Raw genomic sequence first — 12,145 nt, forward strand, 5'->3', positions numbered from 1 at the left:
CTTCCTTTCTCTCTTTCTCTCTTTCTGTTTTTCTCCTTGTTTTGGCAGTTATGGTTTAGATACTTAATTGCTTCATAACATATATAGAGAGAACAAGTCTTATGAGGAGCAGCCGAGGGAGCTGGGGTTGCTTAGCTTGGAGAAAAGAAGGCTCAGGGGAGACCTTATTGTACTTTGCAATTACCTTAAAGGCGGTTGTAGCGAGGTGGGAGTCAGGCTCTTCTCCCAAGCATCAAGTGATTAAGATTAGAAGAAATGGCCTGGAGTTGTGCCAGGGGATGTCCAGCTTGGATATTAGGAGAAATCTCTTTACTGAAAGGGTTGTTAGGCATTGTTGGAACAGGCTGCTTAGGGAAGTGGTTGAGTCACCATCCCTGGAGGTCCTCAAGAAACATATAGATGTGGTGCTTAGGTGGAGAATACCACATATTCCATTCCCAATGGTGCAATTTCTTTGCACCATTTTTTTTTTTTTTTTTTTTTTTTTGTTATGTTACATACCAAGAATTTAGAAGATTTGTCTCAAATCAAAAATGGAGGTGTATGACTAGTGACTGCAATGCATAATATGGATTACTCCCAGGCATTATCCCATATACTCTGGCAAAACCATATTGAAATAGCTACCAGTATTTACACTGACCTTACTACAGTCTGGGTACTGTTTCTGGTACCTTGTTTTCAAACATCACAATATTAATTCTCATATTTAATTCAAAGAGTGAAGATCAGCATCCTGCCACCCACGTATGAACCAGAACCCATATATCCATATATACTAGTTGGCTTCTCCTTCTTCTGCCTCAAGTAGACATTATTTATCTTGGGTATTAACTGTTCTGTAAAAAAAAATATTCTATGTTAACGTAATAGATTAGTTAATGCCTCTTCCTGAGCTGTAAAAACCCTATCAAACTGCTGCTACAGTCCTCTGTGGGCAATGTGGTCCTGAAGTTGGTGTAATAAACTAATTAATGGAACAAACTTACAGAACTGACTGTTTTTATTTTTATCCCTGCTATGTGATGATTAAAATCAAGTGGGGTTCATTGAAGAGATCTGCATTTTATAAACATTGCCTTTGTTAGAAATGTGGCATTGACTTGTCTTTTCAAGCATTTCTCTTTAATCTGTGCAATAATGGGGTGATGCAATGTAAAGTGACAGATGATCAAATTGTCTAGAAAGCTCCTCACAGAAAGTCTCTACTCCAGTTTTTAAGACCACACAGCCTAAATGGCTGAAGTACAATTCTGAAGTGAGATTTATAGGTCTCTGTAAAAATGAGGAACAGATTAAATTTGAATAATTAATTTTAATGTTTTCATTTATTTTCTTGTGCATTAAACTTTAACTTGCTTATATCTTTTAATGCAAGAAATAAAATCTAATTCCCAGAATTCAGTTCTCATTTCAGTCAAAATAAAATGGAAAGGCTCGTGCAATGCAGGAGGACTGCAATGTAAATTGATTAGCCACAATTTCCACCTTCTTTGTGAGCTTCCATAATAGATGACAGACTTTTTTAAATCACAGAGTCAGATGTTGGCTTACATTTTATTCAATATGACAACATTTATTTCCAATAGCTTCATTTTTTTTTTCAGAATGCTATTACTCCATTTGAAGTTTGACTTGTCAGAGGGTCAGAAGTACAACACTGTGGTCCTTCACTATCTATCTTCTTTTGCCCCAGTAAGAGGAGTCATTATTGTTTCAACAGAACTAAAAACAGATATCATTTAATGACAGCTTCACAGGAGACTGGAAAGCAATCAGACTTTTTAAAAAAATACTGTGGAAAAAGTAAATTATCTTAGCACTACAAAAAAAAAAAAGTAGCTTATATCTTGCTATAAAGTCAGACTGCCTTAGCATCACAAATTCACATATATTAGAATGGGGAATAAAGCAAATAAATGGAATCATGCTGAAACTCTCCAATAACCCCCAAATAACTCTTAAATTCTCATAAAACAAAGATTTAATTTTTAATATCAAACGACTTTCTAAGACTATGAATTATTGCTATGAACCTTGGAAAACAAGACTTCCAAGCTCCTTTCAAATGAAAACAACACCTTTTGATGTATTTCAGAACACAAAGCAAATCTTATTCTGGTCTGGCAATTTATATCAATGTACATTTGGAGGAAGTGAAAAGAATAAACAATTTGGTGGCAGCTGATGTGAAAAATGGTCAACAACTAATAACTAAACTGGCAGCTGCTTTAAGGCCACTCTGAGGTTTATTTTGAGAGTACAGTCCTCCCTGTGGAGCTAGATCTGCAGGCAGGAAACAGGCAAATTTGTCCAAAGAACAAAACAAATGCATCATTCATTTGTTTGTCAACAGGCACCTCTCTACTGCTTGTAAGGCTATCACTCCCATTAGCTCAATTGGATTTGGCACACGTTCTCCTGATGTGCCACCCAGTCAGGGATGTAATATTTTGGTGTTCGCATTATTTGACTGAGGTTCACCACGCTCATTGTACATGTATTAACATGAAACACATACTTATATATGGACAAAAAAAAAATCATGGTACTTCCATGCCCAGTTGGAGAACTTTCATAGGCTGAATGTCAATGGGAGACATTGAGAACAAAAAGGGTTTCTTCTGTGGTGGACTTCTCTGTGGCTCTCAGCTGTGAGGCCACTATGCTCTGAAGCCCATTTTGGCTTTAGGAGTGTAGAGGCATCCATGTTTTGCCAATTCAAGTCAGTGAGTTTTACAGTTTCAATATTGCAATGTAAATTAGCTAGTGATTCAAAACACAAACAAACAAACAACAACAAAAATACCTTCTAAAAACTTCTTACTTTCATTCTTTGGCTCCATAAAATGACCTCACCTGAAGCTGTTTGGTACTGTCCAAAAAAGCAAGTCTTAACTACTTTTGTAACAGGACATTGAGGTTTTTAAAAGTTCAGGATGCTCTTTAATAGGTATAAGCACACAAAACTGAACCCACAGCACAATGTTTGAATTCAGTGTAACTGACAAATAACAAATAAGGCAAATATCACAAAGTAAATCCAATAAAAATAATAAATTCAGATAAAGGAATATGATGTGAGGGTCTGTTACTCTATTTATAAATACTGTATCAAGCCTTTGTAGCATTTCTGATGTTGCCAAATGGGGATCATTAACCATCTGTTGTAAAAGCTTTGAAAACATTCTGGTAGTTTTCTTAATACTTCTTAGCTTAAAACAGTATTTGTTTGTTATAATTCTCATTACCTCATAACAAAGATGACCCACTAAGATGGGTTTAAATATTGTTACTTTTGTCTTTGGAAAAAACAGACCTGTGTTTTTTACAGAGGTGTTTTCCTTTTACAAACTATATATAGAAATAACTTGTAAAAATATTTTTCTGCTTAATTATATAACAAAGAAAGGCTGCGTTAAAATAGGATTAATGTATCTTGTGGTTAATTAAACATGAAGCTTCAAAGAAGATCACTACAACAACAAAAGCAATTAACACTTGGTTATGTATAAGATGTAATTAGGCAGGCAGTTATTGTAATCCACAGTACAAACTTTTAAAGCATGCATTCCTTTAAAATAATAAATTTTCTGACTTATTTTAGGGACAACTGTCAAACAAGAACACAAGCACTGTCAACTCAAATACCTCCTCAGCTCTGTCCAGATGTCAAAGATGAATTACAGATTAAAAACTGTGGCTTCATTCTGAGAAAATATGCCTTTATTTCTGCCTTTATGCCCAGTGAACAACTCTCAACTTCTGTATGTCATTGTACACCCAGACATAGGCTCAAAATCAGTGAGGAACTCCTGCGAGAGCCTGTTCTGACACTTTATATTAAAAGTCTGAAGGTGCTTTTGAACAAGACCCAGATAATTGAAGAAATGTTTACCTGCAGCATTTTTGTGTCTACTGTCATTTCCCTTTTAAATTCTCTTTCTCTCTTTCTCACCTTTTCTGATAAGATTTTTCTCCTCTGTCATGTTTTCTGACAGGGAAACTGCTCTTGCATTACCTGAGGATCAAGTAGGATGGATGTTATTAAGCATGGCGGAAAGAGGGTCTTGCACAATACATCACTATATAGACACACATGAGCTAACATGGAAACTAAAAACAAAAAGCCAAGCTATTAAGTATTAGGCTGAAACCAACACTAAACTTTCACTGGGGTGTTACTGGGGAAAAACACACAACAAAGCCAATGAACAGGCTAAGATTCAGAAACAGCAAGAGAAATGTCCATACTCTTATGTGAGGCTTTAACAGGCTGAGATATGGCTGTTTCGTTTTTCTGCTTACTGCTAGGCAGACGTCAGCCTGGTTAAGCACATTTCCTCCCTCTCTGAAAAAGTGCAGGTAAGTCAGTTGCCTTTGAGGTTTACATTAATTTGAAGTTTATTTGTCATTAGATTTTTTTGTGTGTGTTTATGCCTCAATTTCATTATTTACTTAACAAAAACATACATATGATCTCTGTTCACTATTTGCCAAGCTACGAACCATCTGTCTTTATCTACATTATGCAGGGAACCGAATAAGAAAATGAATAGCAGATGTTGAAGAAAGAAGTTCTCAAGTCAATCAGAATCTTGTAATACAGCTTCACAGAGCTGTTAAACTGGTATCAAGACTAAAAGGCTAAGAATGCAAAATTGAGAGGCCAATCCAGTGAAGAGTGCCTTTCCAAGATATATTTTACTTGTAAGATCTTGACAGATATATGAAGAAAATATAAAAGTGCCTTGCTTAGTCAAGAAATAACATTTGGGAAATATACAAACATAAAGGGCTAATAAAAACACCACAGCCCAGTTAATAAAGCACTGAGCTATCAGAAAACAGAACTAGACCCAGTTCCACACTGCTCTTTTGCTTTCATCCTGCATCAGCTTTTGTCTTGTCTGTTTTTACAGCAGGTATTTTTTTGCTGCTAAAAGATAGTTGACCTTGCCAAGGTCAGTTCGTTTCTCTCCTTCATCTGTATTTTCTTGGTCATCCTTTTGTCTTGTCTAGACTGAAAGTGTGTGTGGGCCGAAAACTGTGTCCAATTCTGCATGAGCCTAAAACTAATTCAGATGCAGCCATGAAAACAATGAACAGTTTTATTTGGAAAAAGTAGATTCTATTTTGAAACAATGTCATGGAAGAATAAAGGCACCGAACAGGGAACATATTTGCAGCCTTTCTTTCTGTACTCCTACCTAGCCAACCTTGCAGCCATTTTCGCATTTTAAGGGAGTGGAAGGAAAGTACAGTTTTGTTGCACAGACAGAGAGAAAACAGTATTTCAAATCAGTGGAAAGCATAGCTAGGTAAAATGGGAAGGAATTTAAAACAATGAAAAACTAACATCTTTCCATTAAAATTTAATGCATGCCTTTTTTAGATGGTGTTGCTATTGGCAGCAAGCAAGAGCAAAATTTCCATTGTAAATACACAGTAACAAAAGGACTCAGATGCTATGTACATCAAAATTCAGAACAAGGAGGGAGTTTTCGCTTACACTCCCAGATTTTTTAAAGCAAGATCAAAAGATGTTATTGTAATAGGAAATGGGTCATAATTCAATTTAACTTTCATCTGCAGGGGAGTAATACAGAAAAAAACTACGAGTCAGTAAGGGAACTGACAGTACTCTCCTGCAATGCTTTAAAGCTAGACATGATTCAACTGTTTATGGAACTTCTCAAGTAATTTTTGTTAGTGATGATGAATTTGTTGTATTTCAAAGACTTAACAGAGGGAGTAGGAAATAATTCTGAATAATTCCTTCTGAACAAAGTAGGACACAGTAGGATTTGTGCAATGAATGTTTTTCTCCTATAATATCTTAATTGTAGCAGCTTTACAGTTCAAATGGACTCTTGTACCTGTCTGTGAAGGTGTCAAGCTATGAATTCCAAGCACCAGGAAATAATTAATATGCTATGTTCAGTTGTTTCCTATTTGCTGGAGACCTTGAAACAAAGATCTGCATCTTTCCTGTCCTAATAATCTTCCTTGTGTTTTGCTAGTTAGAGTAAAATCTATGACTTTTCCAAGGCTCTAGACTTTTATACCTAAATAGTAAAATACAATCTAAATGAAGCATTGAAAAGCCAAAATAAACTTAGATTTTATGCTGCCTTATTTAATTTCAAGGCTTAAATTCAATTACTACTATAAACATTTCCATAAAATGAATTGCAGAAGAGAGCTTTGCAAAGTCAAAAGCAATTTAGGAAGGGCAATGCTGAAATCCACAGTTTAGTAACATTATTAATGGGAATAATGCATTTAACTTGAAATTTAACTTGATTTGGGGGAAAAACTAGGTTTGAGATTGACCTCTAGAATCGCCATCAAATATTTGCTGACAAATAACTGCGACTAGGAAATCAACGTATATCTCTTAATACCATTTCTCCAAGTTATGTGTGTTTGTTGCTAGCGTTAAAAAAGCATTGGCAGCATAGGAATTTGTTAGATTTAATAATAATAATTATAAAGCAGCTTCCTGTTCACCTCAATCTACAGTGTCCCAAAATCAAATAGCAGTGAGCTATTTGCTAAAACCAAGTCTGTGGTTTATGGGCCAAAAGCAACCTGCTTGGCATTCCAGCCTAGGCATTGCAAAATATGCATATTTAATAGTGTGCAATTTAGTAGTGGGTACCCCTCTCTACCTGGTTTTGCCTTTGACTACATCACTAGGAACTATTTCTCCACTACCACCTTGTTCCATCTCTAGCCACTTTTCATAGAGTAATTATATCTATAGTGAGCTCCTGGCAAAGTATGGGAAAGAAAAGATCCACATTAATATTTTAATCACAGCCTGCCTTGTTATGTTGCTGCATGCTGTCAACTAACAGACTGAGTGGAGCATAAAACCAAAAGTGAGTTGCCAAAACTGAATGTCCAAGTTAAGTATTTCAAGCAGAAAATGAAAACTGCCTTTCCAAGAACTACAAGAAAATAAGAAGATAACTTTGAATTGAAAAGATAAAATAACCAATATTGACTGTAAATATCTTTCAGCATTCCAATAAAAAGAATGGTACAAAGCAAGGTTTATCTCTGTATGACTTCCCTTTTCCTATCTGAAATCTACAAACTCACTTTTCTGCCTGTGAGAAATTGTAATTAAAAACCTATACCAGCTTTGCTTCTGAAGAATAAGAGACCTTTTCTTTCTATATATGTAAAGAACATTGGTTCCTTTCCTGATCTGCTTGAGAGGACTCTGGTTTATTGGAGTGACAGAGAAAGATTCATCCCCTTCATTTATTATATGTTATAGTTAAGCTTACAGTTCCCACAGAATACTTCTGTATCTTTCAAAGACCAGTCACAACATACTGCTTAGCACTCCAAGCCTTCTAGAAGTCATGTAATTTCCTCATTAAGTTAATTACTAGATTGGTCTTAAACTAACATTTTATCCTATTCCAATTTGGGGTATTTCAAGTCCTTAATTAAGACATTGAACCTTTTTTTTTTTTTTTTTTTTTTTTTTTTTTTTTTTTTCCAGAGTGTGGGTATAAAATATTTAAGCTGGTGGCCAGACAGAAACCACTTACTTTAACCAGTACTGGTAGAAATACTTGCTTTGTTAATGATACAATTCAAAAGATAATTAAACTATCAACATAATTTTATCCTTCTGCATTGTTTTCAGCATATATAAATGCTACAGCATAGAGATTTTCTATCTGGCAAGCCTCTGCAGAATTCATTAAAAATAAACAGGCAAGTACAGCAAGACACAAGAGAAAGACGCAGGTGCAATAATAGAGTAGTAGTAAATACCACATAAAAGACAGAAAACAACATTCTTTTATTTTGTGATAGAGTGAAAGAACACCACCATGAAAACAAACTAGGCTAATCAATATGAAAAAAAAAAGTGTTTTCTTCCTGTATTAAAAAAAAAAAAAAAAAAAAAAAGGATTCACCTTACGGAACTCTCAGCATCTAAAAATTCATCTAGTTTAAGCTGATAAACAAAAAGTGAGGAAATATTTGGAATGCAATGCTGCCTTTCTTTTCAATCAAGCAACTTAGTGATGTAGAAAACATGATAACATATTAAACAGAAAGAGTCAGTCAAATTGAAGCACTAAGACAACTGTTTTTGAATGGTGTTGATGAAAAAATCATGAGAATATTATCTGATAGTGGAGATTAGGCTGCCAGGAAAAACACCCAAGCCAAACATGTTATACTACTAACAAGCATTTGAACAACATTTGAACAAACATTTGAAAAAGATGTAGTATATATATAACAGTTGTTTTGCCAATCTTCGCAGCAATCTGCTATCTTTATCAGCATCTGTTTTTTTCCTAATAGTGCTTATCTGATTCCATCGCATGCAATCAGTGAGCGAAAATTAGAATAAGACATTGTTTGTTGCTCCACTCTACTATTTAAAGGAAGAGTGATTTTCTTAAATCATCAGTGCTCAGTGGTAGCAATGTAAAACAATTGTGAATTAACTGTATCACATCTATCTCCCAGGCACATCAAGTTGGAAAAAAATGCAACCTGAAGACGTAGGTGAAAGTCAAATTTGCAGTGAGAAAACTGTTTTGAAGTTTCAAGTATATCTGGAAACACAAGGCTATGTCAGTGCTGCTCGTGCCCTGAAGATAATGTGGATATGCAAAGAAACCTCAGCAGGTTTCCCAGATGGGTATCCGTTTCATCCAGCTGTTCTCTGTCAAGATACGGACCTTCAAAAAAAAAACCGGCATTTCACTGATTTTAAGTTAAAATACCAAGACCTCTGTGTGCTTAGAAAGAACTAAGATAACATACAAAACAATTTAGGTAAAGGAGATGGTTAAGAGGGGAGAAGAAAACTCCAGCTATTTGGAAACACCAAGTGAAATGAGATGCCTCGGCTGCAAGCAATATTGCAGAGGACAGCAGTTCAGAGAAACAGCATCAGAGAAATTACTTGCTGAAGCACCAGGCAAAGGACAAACGGGCAAAGGCATTAAAGCACAAGGCGCTGCTGTCCTCATTAGGCACAGATTGGGAAATCAATACGGTGAGGGATATGACATCTGCCGGTCTAGCAGAAGTAGGAAATATTTAAAAACACCAAACCTTTAACTAACAGCAAATAGATGAAAGCAGATTTAAGCCTCTGTCTTGACTTCATAATTTGTAGCTGCAGAAAATTAATAGTAGCATGGGGATGGATTTTAAGGAAAATATTAATTCTTTTGAATTATAGCCTTGGCTAGGAAAATGAGATACAGCATGGTTGAAAATTTGTTTACAAGAGCAGTCACCAAGCATCTGAAAGATAAGGAATCTTTTCAATAATCTTCATAGCTTCAGTGCCCCACTCCAGGCATAAGGGAGGAAGTACTTTAACACATCCAAATACCTAAAAAAATGGGGAGTGTGGTGACTAGCTGGAATTACAATCCTGAATTGTGCTCAGGAGAAACAGAAGCACTCCCAAAATTGGAAAAGCAGCCTCATCACAGATCACCAACAAATCCTTGCAAAAGACTGTGAACTGGCTTGAAGTAGCAAATCATGCTGACAAGAAAATCGGAAAAATGAGAGAAAGGGGGCTGACTTTAAGGCAATATTTAAGTGTATGCTTTTCTTCTTTTTTTTCAGTAATTAACCCAAAGTGCTGTACCTGGCTTGGTTTACGTTAAGGTTGTACATAATGATGGGAAGCAAACCATTACTTCTTTTAAATTTCAGCACCAACTCCTTCCCCTCTCCCCCCAACCTTTTTTTTTTTTTTTTTTTTCTTTTTTTTCTTTTTTCTGTATTTCAGATATCAGCGATGTCACCAAAAGGGAGGGAATCCCTAAGAAAGTGCATTCAGGAGAAGAACTGGTTGCTGGAATTAATTACTCCCATTAGGTTTGGTACCCTGCTGAACATCAGCATTGTTCTGTATCACCACTCTGCACAGATTTTGACTGCAACAAGTAGAGAGACAATAAAGAGGCAGATTACCTAAGTCAATGAAGGGTCCTACCCTATGAATTAGGCCAGGTTACTGACATAGGGCTTTTGCAGCAGCATCTTTACAGGAACATCAGGTGTCTCCCTTGAAGCAAGCACCTTGAGGAATTCACACCCATAGGATCAGGCAATCACCTAGGCTCAAAATGGCCTTCAAGTCCAACCACCAACCTGACCTACCATGTCCCATCACTAAACCATGTCTCTTAGTGCCCAGATTATGACTGAGCTGGAAAATGACAATTGTGGTCATCTTGTCACACTCGCATTTCCCTCACATCACAGAAAACCTTTTTCTTCTACTAATGATAGTGTTTGATGTAAACAAGTGTTGTGCAGGGAACCTGTAGCTCATCAAGTGAGCAGAGCTTAGTTCACAACAGGTTTCCAACAACTGCAGCACTGATAAGGTAATATTCTTAAAGAAGAAAATACACTGCCTCTGTGATGAGTCACATAGCTGCCTCTGGAGCTAAATTATGGATGTAGCGATCCCAAACACTTCAAGACAAAGAACTTACTTATTAGTGGCTGCATTTTAAAATAAATAGAAGATTCAGAATTTCCCTTTTTGAAAGAGAGAAAACAAACAGAGTAAAACAACCCCAGCCCATGATAGAGAAGAATTTATCTCTAGGGTTCATCCAAAAGTGCTGTGAACTGTCCATAAGTAGCAAGTAGCATTTATGCACATGATGCAATCACCTCTCAGCAACCATTATCACAGCAGGCTCCCTGATGTGTATGTCAGCATACAAGCTTTTAAGAAGAGGAACGGTTGATAACAATGGCATTTAGGCAAGGTTCTCCCAAAATAACTACCAGTTGGAACAAAGCTGTTCGAGTCATCCGCATAACACATATTACAACAATAATTTTTAAAGGCATTCAGTAGGCTTTTACCCAATTTTATAGGCCTTCTAGTGAAAATTATAAAAGACAAACCAAATAAGGCATGCAGAGAAAATTCAAAAGGCATGTACAGCTAACACTGAAATAACATATTGGTAGGACAGCCACTTTAGTGAAATCCAGAAATCTGTGCCTTACTTTATGGCTGTTTTAGGATACCATGGAATTGCTATTGGGTTCATTCCTTGCAGTATGTAATTGCTGAGTGAAAAGGGCATACAGATAAGTTTGCTTTCATATACTTTCTCTTACAAATGTGTTTTGACTAAATTCTGTAAATTCCGTGAAAGCAGCATGATGATAAAATTGCAGTCAGCGTATTAAAAGGTTTCAGTATTACGCATTTGAAAGGAAAAAAAAAAAAAAAGAGAGAGAGAGAGAACTACCAGCAAACAAAACAACAACAAACAGACAAATTTATATGACAGGCTTGTTTTTCTTACAGAACTGTTACCCAGTCTTGAAGAATCTGAGTCCATCTTTACTCATGGACTGAATTAAGAAAACTCAGCTAATAGTATAAGTTAATGTCTAGTTTAGACACTGAAAAAACAAGCGATTTTACTGCCCTTTTTTTTTTTTTCAAACAAGAAATATTATCATATTCTTTTGAAAAAAAATACACAAATATTTCCTGACAAATTTTTGACCAGATTACAAAATATGCCTGATAAAGGACTTACAGAGACCTAGCAAGTGGTCAGAGGGGTCCAGGTTAAATTTACAGGTTCAGGCAGGTTCAACTATAGAAAGGCTTAAAACAGAACAGAAAATTTTAGAATGTAGAATTAACTCTGCAGCTCCTGGCCATCTGTAGTTAATTAAAAATCCACTGTCACCCACAGGAGGAATAATGCACCACAGGGTATTTCTGCAGAGCCTCTGCACAATCTTGTCTTCTTGGCATCATTGATGGGGCTAAGACTGGCTGCAATAAAACAGCCTCTCTTTTACTTGCAGAAACATTTTCATCTGCTTTTCCACCATAAAACACAGCAATAAAATCTTCCTCCTCTCCAGAAGTTGCTAACTGCTGTTTCAACAAGCTGCTCTAAAAAACTTTTAGCAAATCCCAAGATCTGCAGTTATTCAAATGTTAAATAGACAAGGCAACTGATACTTCCATGCTATACGTGTGTAAACTTGGGGAAAAGACAGTAATCATACTGCTAAATTGCTTAGCAACTGTAGGTAAAAAAGCTAATATGTCATAATTTATATGTGGAAAGATTGCAGGGGG

At 36.0% G+C, this 12,145-nt stretch overlaps 1 protein-coding gene and 1 long non-coding RNA gene across 3 annotated transcripts in view; both read right to left on the minus strand.

The window, feature by feature from the left end:
• Positions 1-10,283, minus strand: part of LOC118156684 — a 13,680-nt gene extending 3,397 nt beyond the window's left edge. Inside the window, exons 1-2 of the long non-coding RNA XR_004746379.1 lie at positions 10,272-10,283; positions 2,516-2,520 (exon numbers count right to left, since the gene is read on the minus strand). This is a non-coding gene — a long non-coding RNA (uncharacterized LOC118156684). The remainder of the gene's footprint in view (positions 1-2,515; positions 2,521-10,271) is intronic.
• EDIL3 (EGF like repeats and discoidin domains 3) overlaps positions 1-12,145 on the minus strand; it is a 267,133-nt gene that overhangs the window by 39,309 nt on the left and 215,679 nt on the right. The window lies entirely within an intron of this gene.

This window comes from Oxyura jamaicensis, chromosome Z, assembly GCF_011077185.1.
Source record: "Oxyura jamaicensis isolate SHBP4307 breed ruddy duck chromosome Z, BPBGC_Ojam_1.0, whole genome shotgun sequence".
Lineage (NCBI taxonomy): Eukaryota > Metazoa > Chordata > Aves > Anseriformes > Anatidae > Oxyura > Oxyura jamaicensis.